The 14,414-nt window shown below is 37.5% G+C and overlaps 1 protein-coding gene across 2 annotated transcripts in view; it reads right to left on the bottom strand.

The window, feature by feature from the left end:
* The window catches only part of lace (serine palmitoyltransferase long chain base subunit), a 143,903-nt gene that overhangs the window by 124,322 nt on the left and 5,167 nt on the right, over positions 1-14,414 (bottom strand). The gene's annotated exons all lie outside the window — the stretch shown is intronic.

Here is a 14,414-nt window from a genome sequence, read left to right as displayed (position 1 = left end):
ATGTGTGAGCGTGTTAGATAGGAGTGAATGGAGATGAATGGTTTTTGGGACCTCATGAGCTGTTGGAGTGTGAGCAGGGTAATGTTTTGTGAAGGGAAACCAACTAGTTGGACTTGAGTCCTGGAAATGAGAAGTACAATGCCTGCACTTTAATGGAGGGGTTTGGGATATTAGCAGTTGTATCTGAGCGCCTCTGCAGAGACAGCGATTATGTATGAGTGAGGTGAAAGTGTTGAATGATGATGAAGATATTTTACTTTTGGGGATTTTTTCTTTCTTTTTGGGTCACCCTGCCTCGGTGGGAGACAACCAACGTGTTGAAAAAAAAAAAACTATTCAACTGTTATAAATTACAGTATTAATCATACTTTTTTATCTCATTAAAAACTCTGTTCTTTAGATACAGTAGTGTTGGTAAGGAACCTTGCCCCTCCATCCAGATTTATTGAGGGAAAAGAACAGCTCCATGAAGGAAAAAGCATGGTAAACAGGGAGATCTGAGTCAGCTATTAACCCTTTGACTGTCGCAAGCCCATTTCTGAAACTGTCATTCTATGTCGCAAAATATTTTGAAAAAAAATTTTTCCTTCTTATGAAATGACAGAATATTTTCCTGATGATAATGACATCAAAAGTATGAAATTTGATTGAAAACTCATGGAATTACACTCCTGTGAAGTTAGCGATCTCGGCGATATATACGCGTCGGCGATTTCGCTGACTTTGAGCCCTATTTTTGACCAATCCCATTGTTCCAGTCGACCAAACTCATAGCTATTTCTTTAGAACTCTATTTTTTCTATCAATTGAGTACAAGAAACCACCCATTTACCGATTTCAACTGCCAAATAAAGCAGTCAGAAATTGGCAATTTGGCCAATTTCACAAAAATTTAAAAAGATGCCAATTACAAAATAGGGTCCAGAATAAACAATGTAGACATTCTTGGCACTAAAATAACATATCCTCTGTTCATTAGTCACGTCTCCAGGCCCCTCTTGCTTTCTATTTTGATTTTTTATTCACACAAAAAATACAAGATTTACTGTTATGCAGACTACTGCATTATTGTAAAAATGGTATAAATAATATCAGTGTACTAGTGAAAGAATATTAGACTCCCCAGCTGATGTGTATTGGACGTGTGGTGTGATTTGTTTACTCTTGAACATTGGTAAAAATCAAACATTTCCGCTACTTTGAGCTCAATTTCAAGGTCCCTTTCATTGTGAAACTAATCAAAATCATCTCTACTTCTGTAATATGTTTTCCATTCTTTCAAATGAGACCAAGAAAACGAGAATACAACCATAAATACTATATGAAAATACACCTCAAAGTCAGCGTGTTAATCCAAAAACACGGTCGGAGCTTTTTTTCTCTCATTATGCACTGCGTGCTGCAGGATTTTTTTTATAGAGCGCACACTGACCACACAGATCCATTCTCTCACACGTGAGCCTACCAGCTTTCTCCTGCTTGATTTGAAGCTGCTACAATTATTGAGTATATATACGTTCGAAACACTGGCTCGTAAGACGTATATATACAGCCAAAACAGTCACAGGGTTAAGTGTCTCCTCTAGTGGTCACGAAACCTGCCCGCCATCATGGTTCCAGCTCGTAACCTGATTCCTGTCAATCTATGACCTCAATAGAGACAGAATGGTTACTGAAAAGACTAGTAACCTAGAACCCTGCAAATGTGTTATCTGAAGTAAAGAAAACCTACCCAAATCTGTTCAACAGGTTTGTCAGAGAGGACCATATGCCAAGGATGCAGAAAGAACCTCCATGTTACCTCACTGTGTGCATCTGTAAAACCGTTATCTAAAGCTATTGTTATCAAGATTCAAGACTTTTGTAATAAATAAAGCATTGGTGGTCCAGAACAGTATAGGATGTGGTATTTAGTGTTGAATCCAACTTTAGGAGCATCCAAGGTACGCCAGGGTAAGTTCGTCGGCTGTGATAACAACAGGTGCAACTCCAAGTATACACAGAAAAGTGCCAAACATCCTGACTATGTCATAGCATGTTTTTTTCCTTTCTAAAACCAAAACAATGACTGGGATGCAGTATATTTAGGTATAAGAGGGCCATCTGAATTGCAATTTGACATTAAGGGATGGGATTTTTTCCAACAAGATATACAATGTAACTTGTCACACATCCAGAATATTGGCAGCAAATAAAAGAGTGGTTCAACAATATCAGTATTAATGTGTTTGACTGGCTTAGTAAAAACCCAGGCTTGAAACCAATAGAAAAATGTGTGACACAAAATGAAGAATGACCTAAAGCAAAACAGCTTGTCTGTGCCAAAGTTGAAAGTATAGCTGATAAAGATGTGGGTGACCTTGGATGTTACTTACTTTTTATCTTTAGCAGACTCCATGCCCAGGTACATACATAAAGTTATCAAAGTCAAGGGATAGATGACAAAATATTAAAGGCATGGCTATAAAACTTTTATAGTACAATGGAACCCCGCATACCGTTGGCCTTACATAACGTTAAATCCGCATACCGATACATTTTATCGCTAAGATTTTGCCTCGCATACCGCTAAAAAACCCGCTCAACGCTGTTCGTCCGAGACGCGTTTAATGTGCGGCCTGAGCCAGCCTCACATGTTCCGCTGGTGGCATTGTTTACCAGCCAGCCTCCGTGGTAACATCCAAGCATACAATCGGAACATTTCATATTATTACAGTGTTTTTGGTGATTTTATCTGCAAAATAAGTGACCATGGGCCCCAAGAAAGCTTCTAGTGCCAACCCTACAGCAATAAGGGTGAGAATTACTATAGAGATGAAGAAAGAGATCATTGATAAGTATGAAAGTGGAGTGCGTGTCTCCGAGCTGGCCAGGTTGTATAATAAACCCCAATCAACCATCGCTACTATTGTGGGCAACGAAACGGCAATCAAGGAAGTTGTTCTTGCCAAAGGTTCAACTGTGTTTTCGAAACAGAGATCGCAAGTGATGGAAGATGTTGGGAGACTCTTATTGGTATGGATAAATGAAAAACAGATAGCAGGAGATAGCATCTCTCAAGTGATCATAAGTGAAAAGGCTAGGAAGTTGCATCAGGATTTAATTAAAAAAATGCCTGCAACTAGTGATGATGTGAGTGAATTTAAGGCAAGCAAAGGTTGGTTTGAGAGATTTAAGAAGCATAGTGGCATACATAGTGTGATAAGGCATGGTGAGGCTGCCAGTTTGGACCACAAAGCAGCTGAAAAATATGTGCAGGAATTCAAGGAGTACATAGACAGTGAAGGACTGAAACCTGAACAAGTGTTTAACTGTGATGAAACAGGCCTGTTTTGGAAGAAAATGCCAAGCAGGACCTACATTACTCAGGAGGAAAAGGCACTCCCAGGACATAAGCCTATGAAAGACAGGTTTACTCTGTTGATGTGTTCCAATGCAAGTGGTGATTGCAAAGTGAAGCCTTTATTAGTGTATCACTCAGAAACTCCCAGAGCCTTCAGGCAAAAGAATATCCTCAAGGCTAATTTGTGTGTGCTGTGGAGGGCAAACAGTAAGGCATGGGTCACTAGGGACTTTTTCTATGACTGGTTACACCATGCATTTGCCCCCAATGTGAAAGATTACCTAACTGAAAAGAAATTAGACCTTAAGTGCCTCCTGGTGTTAGACAATGCCTCTGGTCATCCTACAGACGTGGCAGAGCGACTTTATGGGGACATGAGCTTCATTAAGGTGAAGTTTTTGCCTCCTAATACCACTCCTCTCCTGCAGCCCATGGACCAGCAGGTTATTGCAAACTTCAAAAAACTGTACACAAAAGCTCTGTTTGAAAGGTGCTTTGTAGTGACCTCAGAAACTCAACTGACTCTAAGAGAGTTTTGGAGAGAGCACTTTAATATCCTCAATTGTGTAAACCTTATAGGTAAGGCTTGGGAGGGAGTGACTAAGAGGACCTTGAACTCTGCTTGGAAGAAACTGTGGCCAGAATGTGTAGACCAAAGGGATTTTGAAGGGTTTCAGGCTAACCCTGAGAGGAGTATGCCAATTGAGGAATCCATTGTGGCATTGGGAAAGTCCTTGGGGTTGGAGGTTAGTGGGGATGATGTGGAAGAGTTGGTGGAGGAGGACAATGAAGAACTAACCACTGATGAGCTGCTAGATCAACTTCAACAGCAAGAGGCCAGACCTGAGGAAACTGGTTCGGAGGAGGGGAGAGAGAAATTGAAGAAGTTGCCTACTACAAAGATTAAGGAAATCTGTGCAATGTGGCTGAAAGTGCAAACCTTTATGGATGAAAATCACCCTCACACAGCTATTGCAAGCCGTGCTGGTGACTATTACACTGACAATGTTGTGAAACACTTTAGGGAAGTCATAAAGGAACGAGAGGTACAGGCCACTATGGACAGATATGTTGTGTGACAGAAGTCCAGTGACTCTGAAGCTGGTCCTAGTGGCATTAAAAGAAGAAGGGAAGTAACCCCAGAAAAGGACTTGACACCTCAAGTCTTAATGGAAGGGGATTCCCCTTCTAAACACTAAGACTCTCTCCTCCTCCCATCCCATCAATCATCACCAGATCTTCAATAAAGGTAAGTGTCATGTAATTGTACATGCCTTTTTCAGTTTGTGTGTATTAAAATTAATATTTCATGTGGTAAAAAAATTTTTTTTCATACTTTGGGGTGTCTTGCACGGATTAATTTGATTTCCATTATTTCTTATGGGGAAAATTCATTCGCATAACGATAATTTCGCATAACAATGAGCTTTCAGGAACGGATTAATATCGTTATGCGGGGGTCCACTGTAATTTGGGTGGACTTTCAAAGTTAAATCTATGTAAAACAGGGTAGGGGAAAGGATTTTTGCTGACACTGTACATTGCAGGATGTCAAATTTTAATTAACAGTTAAAATATTTATTTTACACCATTTGAATGTGCAGCTAATTTTGTTATAAAAATCAATGAGTGTACTGCTAATCTCCTTTGAAGCAAGTAATGTACCTTGTGCCCACATCATTCAATTGCTATGCTCATTCTGCAAAAGTACTGTACACTGTAGTATATTCATAGATAAAAATCTAACAGAATTATTCCACGTGGGTGTGTCCCAGATCTAAGTGTGCAAAATTAATTTTGTTCAGAGCACTAGAGATGTAAAAATAATTTTTAAGTAAGTATTGTGGCTATCGGAGACCTAAATTTTGTACAAGTATAGTACTGTACTGTACAGTGGAACCTCTGCTTATGAGCTTAATCCATTCCATGACCTAGCTCTTAACCCGATCTGCTAGTATGTTGAGTCAATTTTCCTCATTTAAATTAACAAAAATGCCATTAATCCGTTCCAGCGGAATTCCTGCTCTTAGGAGGCAGGACAAACTAATGCTTATTTATCTATCACAATTCATCTAACATGACATAATAAACAATATATATAACATAGAAACCTGATATATACTCTAGAATGAATAAAATACGTTATTTCATTGTGTGACAAGTGGTGAGGGCCATTCCCGCTCCCGCTCTGAAAACATCTTCCTGTGTTTCCCCTTCTGAGGTGTTGTTATAAGAGAAAACAGAGTGTGTGTTTGTTATTATAGTATTATTATAATATAGTATTATATTATTATACATATTATATTATTATTATTATGATGGGAAGCGCTAAACCCGTAGGATTATACAGCGTCTGTGGGGGGAGGAGGTGATGGAAGGTATTCAGGCTTAATTTAGGGAACTGGAGCACAGATACAATTCCCTAGATCAAGAGACACTCACCAGCATCAAGGAACCTCCCTTGAGGGGTAAGCTCGCAACCTGAACTTTGGCTCGTATCCAGGAGCAAAAAATCGACCAAGCGATGGCTCGTATCCTGAAAAACCTCACATAGTGGGGCACTCAAAAGCAGAGGTTCCACTATACTGCAGTTTTTTTTGTCCATGCAAGGAAGACTTAAGACCCAAATATAAAATTCACTAGTGCCAAGTACAGCTGAGACACAAACATGTAAAATAAATTTTATGCAAGAATGTGTGAAGTATACACAGAAGCAAAATTCATTACCTATACATGTATTCCAATCAAAGAGTTGCAATTAAATCTAGAGCAGTTTATTCTTTCAAAACTTAAACACCAAAAATGTTCAGTAAATTGTACATAAGAGTTTAATTAAATTCAATGTATTTTGAAAGCGTATGTATGTAGCACACTACAGCATATGAAACAAATGCAGTGGTATGTTAAATCTGATGCAATGTAATAAGAGCAATGTTGAGGTATTGGTAAAAAAAATAACCACCTTCCAGCAAAAATCATAATACAATTAGCGTTTTCACCAAGTGGGTATAAAGCTCAAATTATATACACCATTTTCATAGTTCAAAGTCATTTTAAAGTTTGCCAGTACATATCTGTATAGCATATGAATCTCTCACTACTGCATGTGTGTGTTTTTTAATGATAATCTATTGTTTATAATGACCCCTAAATATTTCTCTATCCAAAATTTTAAATATTTTATTACAATATACAATTTTATCTCCCCACATGGCCTGTTTTCTATTTCAGCTAAATGCATTCCACAGCATTCATTTATGTTAACCCTTTCAGAGTCGAGAGGCCCTCTCCTAAACTTGTTCTCAGGGTCGAAAATCTTTCGAAAAAAATAAAAATTATTTTTTCTTATGAAATGATAGGGAATCTTTTCCTGATCATAATGACACCAAAAGTATGAAATTTAATGGAAAACTTACAGAATTATGCTCTCATGAAGTTAGAGGTCTCAATGATGTTTACGCATCGGCGATATCGCCCACTTTGAGCCCTATTTTCGGCCAATTCCAATGTACCAGTTGACAAAAATTATAACTATTTCACTAGAACTCCATTTTTTCTATCGAATGAGTACAAAAAACCACCCATTTACCGATTTCAGCAATCCAATAAAGTTGTCAGAAATTGGCAATTTTGCCAATTTCACACAAATTTCAAAAGATGCCAATTTCCAAATAGGGTCCAAAATAAACAAGACATATTCCTGGCACTAAAATAACATTTTCTGTGTTCATTAGTCACGTCCCCAGGCCCCTCTTACATTTCTTTTGCTTTCTACTCTGAAATTTTATTCTCACAAAAAATAGAAGATTTACTGTTATGCAGACTACTGCACTAGTGTAGAAGTGGTATAAATAATATCAGCACACTTGTGAAAGAATATCAAGACTCACCAGTTGACATGTATTGGATGCATGGCAAGATTTGTTTACTTTTGAACATTGGCAAAAATCAAATTTCTGCTACTTTCAGCTCAAGTTCAAGGTACTTTTCATTGTGAAACCAATCAAAATCATCTTAATTTCTGTTATATGTCTTCCATTCTATAAAATGAGACCAAGAAAATGAGAATACAACCATAAATACCATACGAAAATATACTGCAAAGTCGCTGTTGTAAACCAAAAACATGGTCGGAGTTTTTTTCTCATTATGCACTATGTGCTGCAGGATTTTTTTTTATACTGTGCACACTGACCACACAGACCCATTCTTTCATATATAGGCCTACCAGCTTTCTCTCGCTAGATTTGAAGGCGCTAGAATTTAGGCATACTAGTATGGCACCAACCCTGGCGTGCAAGCCGTACTCGTACGACACCGACCCTGAAAGGGTTAAATTGCATCATCATTGATTGCGCCTTTAAGTTATTCAAGTCTTCAAAACTTTAGATATTATTTCCTATTCTCCATGTGATTTTTACATCTTTCAAAATATTAACAAACTATAGTACAAGAGGCCTCTTTGTAAATTATTTGTTAATATTACATTATAAGGGTAATTATCTCACAGTGCAACATCATTATGAAAACACAAGTATTTAGGACAGTCTAATTTCACTAGGATGCTCTATATGTATTATAAATACATATCAGCAATTAAGGGTTTAACCTTTTCATTGTCTTGTACGTAGAGCTATGTCACTGATGCCAGTGTCATTCACGTAGACCTATACCTTGAGCACAGCACCCTCAAAAATGCTATAAGCAGTAATTTTGACCTAGACATGAGAGAAAGAGTCTGTGCATTGAGTGTGCACATTACGCAAAAATTTCCTTACCCATGCAGTTCATGAAGGATAAAACCAAACTTCTGACCCTGTGTCTGGTTTAAAATAGCAAATCTGAGGTGTTTTCTATTTTATTGGCCATTTTATGGTATCAATTGACAGAAGGAAAATATTCTAGAGAAGTAGATATGGTTTTGGTTGGTTTCAGACTGGAAGTAGCTTCAAATAAGGCCCAAATTGGCAGAAATATTAACATTTTGTTGATTTTCCTGAGGAAGAGCAGGGTTCCAGATCTGTTTTACAGGTTTTTATTCGGAGTGTGGAAATTAGGAGAAGGTGTGGAGTTAATAAAAGCATTAGTTAGAGGGCAGAAGAGGGGTTGTTGAGGTGGTTTGGTCATTTAGAGAGAATGGATCAAAGTAGAATGATATGGAAAGCATATAAATCTATAGGGGAAGGAAGGAGGGGTAGGGGTCGTCCTCGAAAGGGTTGGAAAGAGGGGGTAAAGGAGGTTTTGTGGGCTAGGGGCTTGGACTTCCAGCAAGCGTGCATGAGCGTGTTTGATAGGAGTGAATGGAGGCGAATGATACTTGGGACCTAACGATCTGTTGGAGTGTGAGCAGGGTAATATTTAGTGAAGGGATTCAGGGAAACCGGTTATGTTCATATAGTCGGACTTGAGTCCTGGAAATGGGAAGTACAATGCCTGCACTTTAAAGGAGGGGTTTGGGATATTGGCAGTTTGGAGGGATATGTTGTGTATCTTTATACGTATATGCTTCTAAGCTGTTGTATTCTGAGCACCTCTGCAAAAGCAGTGATAATGTGTGAGTGTGGTGAAAGTGTTGAATGATGATGAAAGTATTTTCTTTTTGGGGATTTTCTTTCTTTTTTGGGTCACCCTGCCTCGGTGGGAGACGGCCGACTTGTTGAAAAAAAAAAAAATTAAGTTTGCTTCAATTATTGAGATGGCCTAAACCATGACCAATCATACATGGTTATATTTTGTAATCCATCCAAGAAATATAATAAAACTTCAATATTTTGTATAAATTCAAAATACAGGACTTGTTATATAGGAGAGGTCTAGGAATGTGATTAATGAATAAAGGGCATGTTCCTTTAGGGGCTATAAAGACTACAATTTTTATTTTGAACTGTTTTTAAACTGGAATTTTTTATATGCAATATCTACTAAATTACCAATTTCTGTGCGCATTATAGGGTAGTTTTGATAGTTGTAGTTGTAGCAGCTTCTTGTGCTCAGTTTATAAAACAGAATGCATACTAGTGAAATACCTAGAAATTGGGTCAAATTAAGCATTGGAATTGGCTTAAACTAGGACTCAAATGGGGCAAATTACCAATACATAAATGGTGCACAGATTGCCAAATTTACACCTGCATAATTCGTAAGTTTTCCATTAAGTTTCACATGTTTGGTGACAATATTTAAAACAAAAAAATTTTCTACCTTTTCAGAAAACTTTTTTCCTGTCTGGAAAAAAAAAAAATATCATGACACAACCAGCACTTTTAATTTTGAGGGTTGCGACAGTGAAAGTCCATGTGAAGCTCTATTCTACAGATACTGTCCAGAAATAATGAGAAACAATAAAAAATTTCAAGTTGCCAAAAACTGATAAAAAAAAAAAGGAGCTTTAAATTTTAATATACAGTAATAACTTTGATATGCTTCATTTATTCAATGTGGCATCTCAAAATAGCAGAAAGCTAAACCACCTAATTTCAAATGGACACTCGTTCTACAAGTTTTGTTTACTGTACAGACATGAATTCTAAGGAAACTAGCATGGTAAAAATAAAAGCATAGTGCTCCCCTACTGGAGATACCTATTACATAAGCATTCAGTAACTGATCCTCTTGATTCTATAATAAATTCTCTCTTTATATAAATGCACGTTTGCCTTTATTCATGCCGATATGACCATAAACAAACACACACACACACTTCAGTGGATGAAAGAATATCTTATGAGAAGGAAGCAAAGAGTAACTGTCAGGAAAAAGACGTCAGCACAGGGAAGTGTAATTAGCGGGACCCTACAAGGATTGGTATTAGGACCATCACTGTTTCTCTACATTTCTTTGTGTATTGCATTTCAATTACTGTACTATACAGTATTCTATAAGTCACAAAACTATAGTTAGAACAATTCACAACAAACTCACAAATTAGAGATAAATCTTTAGACAATGTTTCAATCCATCTTGAACAATTATAAAGTTATGGCAGAGAAAAAAAGGGATTATGCCAGAAAGTCAGTTTATGTGAAGAGGTCAGAAGATAGCAAAGGTCAGGGGAGGTAAAGTGAAAGCCAAAATCCGAAAGTTAAAAGTGAAAATAGGGCCCATGAAAGTTATAAATTTGTATACAATATCATCTTATCATCTATTGAAGAAAAGTACAATACAGTATCTCGGCAGCAATTATTAATAAAATACTATAAGCCCACATAACTGCAACAAGAGAGATTTATATGCCATACTGTACAGAGTAACTAAAAAAACCTTAACTTACCTTTTTAGAATTGTACAAATTATTTACAAAACAATTACAGTATTGTACATGGGTCTGTATTAGGGAAAAAAATATACATAAAATCCCTACTTAGTGTGAAACTCTAGCATGGAGGCTGCAATTAAAAAAAAAAAATAGAAAAAAGAAAAAAGACAAGCAACAGATTAAGTATGAAGAAATACCAAAAATGATGAACCTGCCTTTGTTGGAAACTAGAAGCAAAGATAAAATAATCATAAGAGAGATGTTGGAACTAGCAACAGAGGAAGAAAAAGTGTAAAAAGAAAAAAAAGCTTCAAGGAAATTCTTCTTTACAAACAGAGAATTTAATGTGTAAAATGAGCTATAGGGAAAGATTGTGTGCAACAACTACTGCAACATCAAAAAATAATTATTATAAATTAAAAAATATATAGCACATTAGGCCTCCACAGGCATTTGTATGACACACATAAGTAATGCTAGGTAACTTTATTAAAGACATATTTTGCCCATTAGAGGCTTTATCAATCCAAAAAAAAGGACATGGAAAGTTATATACTGTACTATATATCAGTACAGACAGCAGATGTAGTGTAGGAAAAGCTCTCCAACTCATGAGTGACATCACCTGATGGTTGTGTCCTGGTGATTTAAAATCAACCCATCTAAACCTCTTGAGATACCAAAACTCTCCATATTCTGTACAGCTGTATTTCCAAGTTTAACATCAGCTGATTTTAGGCAGTGATGTCTCTGTAAATTCCCTTCATTAATGACAAGTTTGAGAATTTGCAGACTGCTGCATAAAATCTGCAGTTATTAATGTATCACCATTACACTTGTACTCAGTGGCGGCTCGTCCACAGGAGCTGCAGAGCTGCAGTCCCCACTACTCATTGCTAGATGTATGATTTCATCAACCTTACACTAAAATAATTGGAACTGACAAATATATTACACGAAAATTCTGTTGTATGTTGTTTTCAATGTATTTACAGTGGAACCTCAGTTTTCGTCTTTAATTCGTTCCAGAGAGTCTGATGAAAACCAAACTGATAAAAACTGAAGCAATATTTCCCATAAGAAATAAATTAAATCCAATTAATCCATTCCAGACACCCAAAAATATTAACAAAAATACATTTTATAGAGAATAACTATAGTTTTACATACAGAAAACAATGAGAAATAAATCTAAAGCACTAATGAAATGGATAAATAGACATTTAAATCACTTATACCTTTACTGAAGACTCTTGTTGGTGTATGGAAGACGGCGAGGAGGGGAGAGGGAGGAGTGGTTATCTCTACAACCATCACTACCACCCTCTACCACTATTGAATTCTATCATGTTTCTCGCTTTCTTTATCAAAGGGCTGGCACTCGGAACTTTCTTTGGCCCCATGGTGGCTCATTTAGCAGTCACACTCAATAAACAAGCACAAAAAGCAATGAATTATTACAAAATGTTTCAAAGACTGAGCAGGGTAATGTTCACTCGATGAGAAACAAAGCCAGACTGACTCAGAATGCATGAGTGGGATGCTTTGTGTGGGTGTGGGCAGACAGACAAGTTCAGGAAGGCGGATGAAAACTGAGGTGATGAACGAAAACTGGGACAATATTTTGACGAAAAAAGTCATCGAACACCAAATTCGACAAAACCAAAGCAAACAAAAACTGAGGTTCCAATGTACAGTAGACCCTCGACCAACGATGGCATTGTCTAACGTTAAATCTGACTAGCGATACATTTTAACGCAAAAATTTTGCCTCGACTAGCACTAAAAAAACTTGACCAACACGATTCATTCTGTTCGAGACGCATCCACTTGTGGCCAGTGTTTACAAGTCAGCCAGCCACCATGGTCCCATCCAAACATACAATCGGAACATTTCATATTATCACAGCGTTTTTAGTGATTGCACCTGCAAAATAAGTCACCATGGGCCCCAAGAAAGCTTCTAGTGCCAACCCTACAGCAAAAAGGGTGAGAATTATGATGGATATGACGAAAGAGATTATTGCTAATTATGAATGTGGAGTGCGTGTCTCCGAGCTGGCCAGGTTGTACACAAAACCCCAATCAACCATCACTACTATTGTGGCAAAGAAAACAGCAATCAAGGAAGCTGTTCTTGCCAAAGGTGCAACTATGTTTTCGAAACTGAGATCACAAGTGATAGAAGAGGTTGAGAGACTGTTATTGGTGTGGATAAACGAAAAACAGATAGCAGGAGACAGCATCTCTCAAGCGATCATATGTGAAAAGGCTAGGAAGTTGCATGACGATTTAATTAGAAAAATGCCTGCAACTAGTGGTGATGCGAGTGAATTTAAGGCCAGCAAAGGTTGGTTTGAGAGATTTAAGAATCGTAGTGGCATACACAGTGTGATAAGGCATGGTGAGGCTGCCAGTTCAGACCAAAAATCAGCTGAAAAATATGTGCAGGAATTCAAGGAGTACATAGACAGTGAAGAATTGAAACCTGAACAAGTGTTTAATTGTGACACTGACATCATTGTGAAACACTTTAGGAATGTCATAAAGGAACGGGAGGTACAGGCCTCTATGGACATATGTTGTGCGACAGGGGTCCAGTGACTCTCAAGCTGGTCCTAGTGGCATTAAAGGTAGAAGGGAAGTAACCCCGGAAAAGGACTTGACACCTCAAGTTCTAATGGAAGGGGATTTCCCTTCTAAACACTAACACCATCCATACTCTCCCCTCCTCCCATCCCATCAGTCATCACCAGATCTTCAATAAAGGTAAGTGTCATGTAATTGTACATGTCTTCTTCAGTTTGTGTGTATTAAAATTAATATTTCATGTGGTAAAATTTTTTTTTTTCAATACTTTCGGGTGTCTTGCACAGATTAATTTGATTTCCATTATGTATTTCTAATGGGAAATATTAACTCAACTAACGATAATTTTGATTAACGATGAGCTCTCAGAAACGGATTAGTGTCGTTGGTCGAGGGTCCACTGTACATGTATAAGCGATTTTTTTGTTTTTGTTGAAACGGGATAAATGATTAAAAATAGAAATATAAGTATTACTGGCGTTATGAGCTGCCACTGTTTGTACTAAATGCAGGACACTTCAGTATCTCCAGATTTTTTTTTTTTCATTTCTACCTCAGGCTGTCTTCCACAAAGGTAGGGTTAACAAAAAAAAAAAAAGGGGGGGGGGGAACACATCCATCATTCATTAAATCAACATCTTGCCTGAAGTGTCCTGGTATTACAATTCAGGTAATCTTCCAAACAAAACATTCCCATCCCCTTCAGAATGCAGTAGGGTATATATGTACATGTACTGTGTATAGTTCTTATGGCTTGAAGTGCTAGTGGAAACCAGTCAACTGGTCAGAGTCCTGGAGGTGGAAAGCACAATGCCTACATCCTGATAAGAGGTGTGGGGTTGTTGCAGTTCAGAGGGTCATTTGAACTGTATGTCCACACTTCAAGCAAGAAAACCACTTAATGAGTGATGGTGAATTTGTTACTTTGATAGGAGACAGCCAAGGAGTTGATATGAACTCATCCTACTGAAATATTCACATTCATGCAATCCATCACTGTCTTGCAAGAAGCATGCTGACATCACAGTTCAAATTACCCCTATGAATTGCAACATCTTCACACCTCCAGAGTGCAGGCACTACCCTTCCTACCTACTAGACTGAAGTTTGACTACCAATTTCCCTGAATCTCTTCATAAATGTTACCTTGCTCACACTCCAACAGCATGTCAAATCATAAAGTTATTTACTTTCACTCCTTCCAAAATAACATGCTCACAAAAGCCT

This window comes from Cherax quadricarinatus, chromosome 46, assembly GCF_038502225.1.
Source record: "Cherax quadricarinatus isolate ZL_2023a chromosome 46, ASM3850222v1, whole genome shotgun sequence".
In the NCBI taxonomy this organism is placed as follows: domain Eukaryota; kingdom Metazoa; phylum Arthropoda; class Malacostraca; order Decapoda; family Parastacidae; genus Cherax; species Cherax quadricarinatus.
Note: the sequence above shows the minus strand (reverse complement) of the source record. Positions and strands in the feature narration are given on the sequence as shown.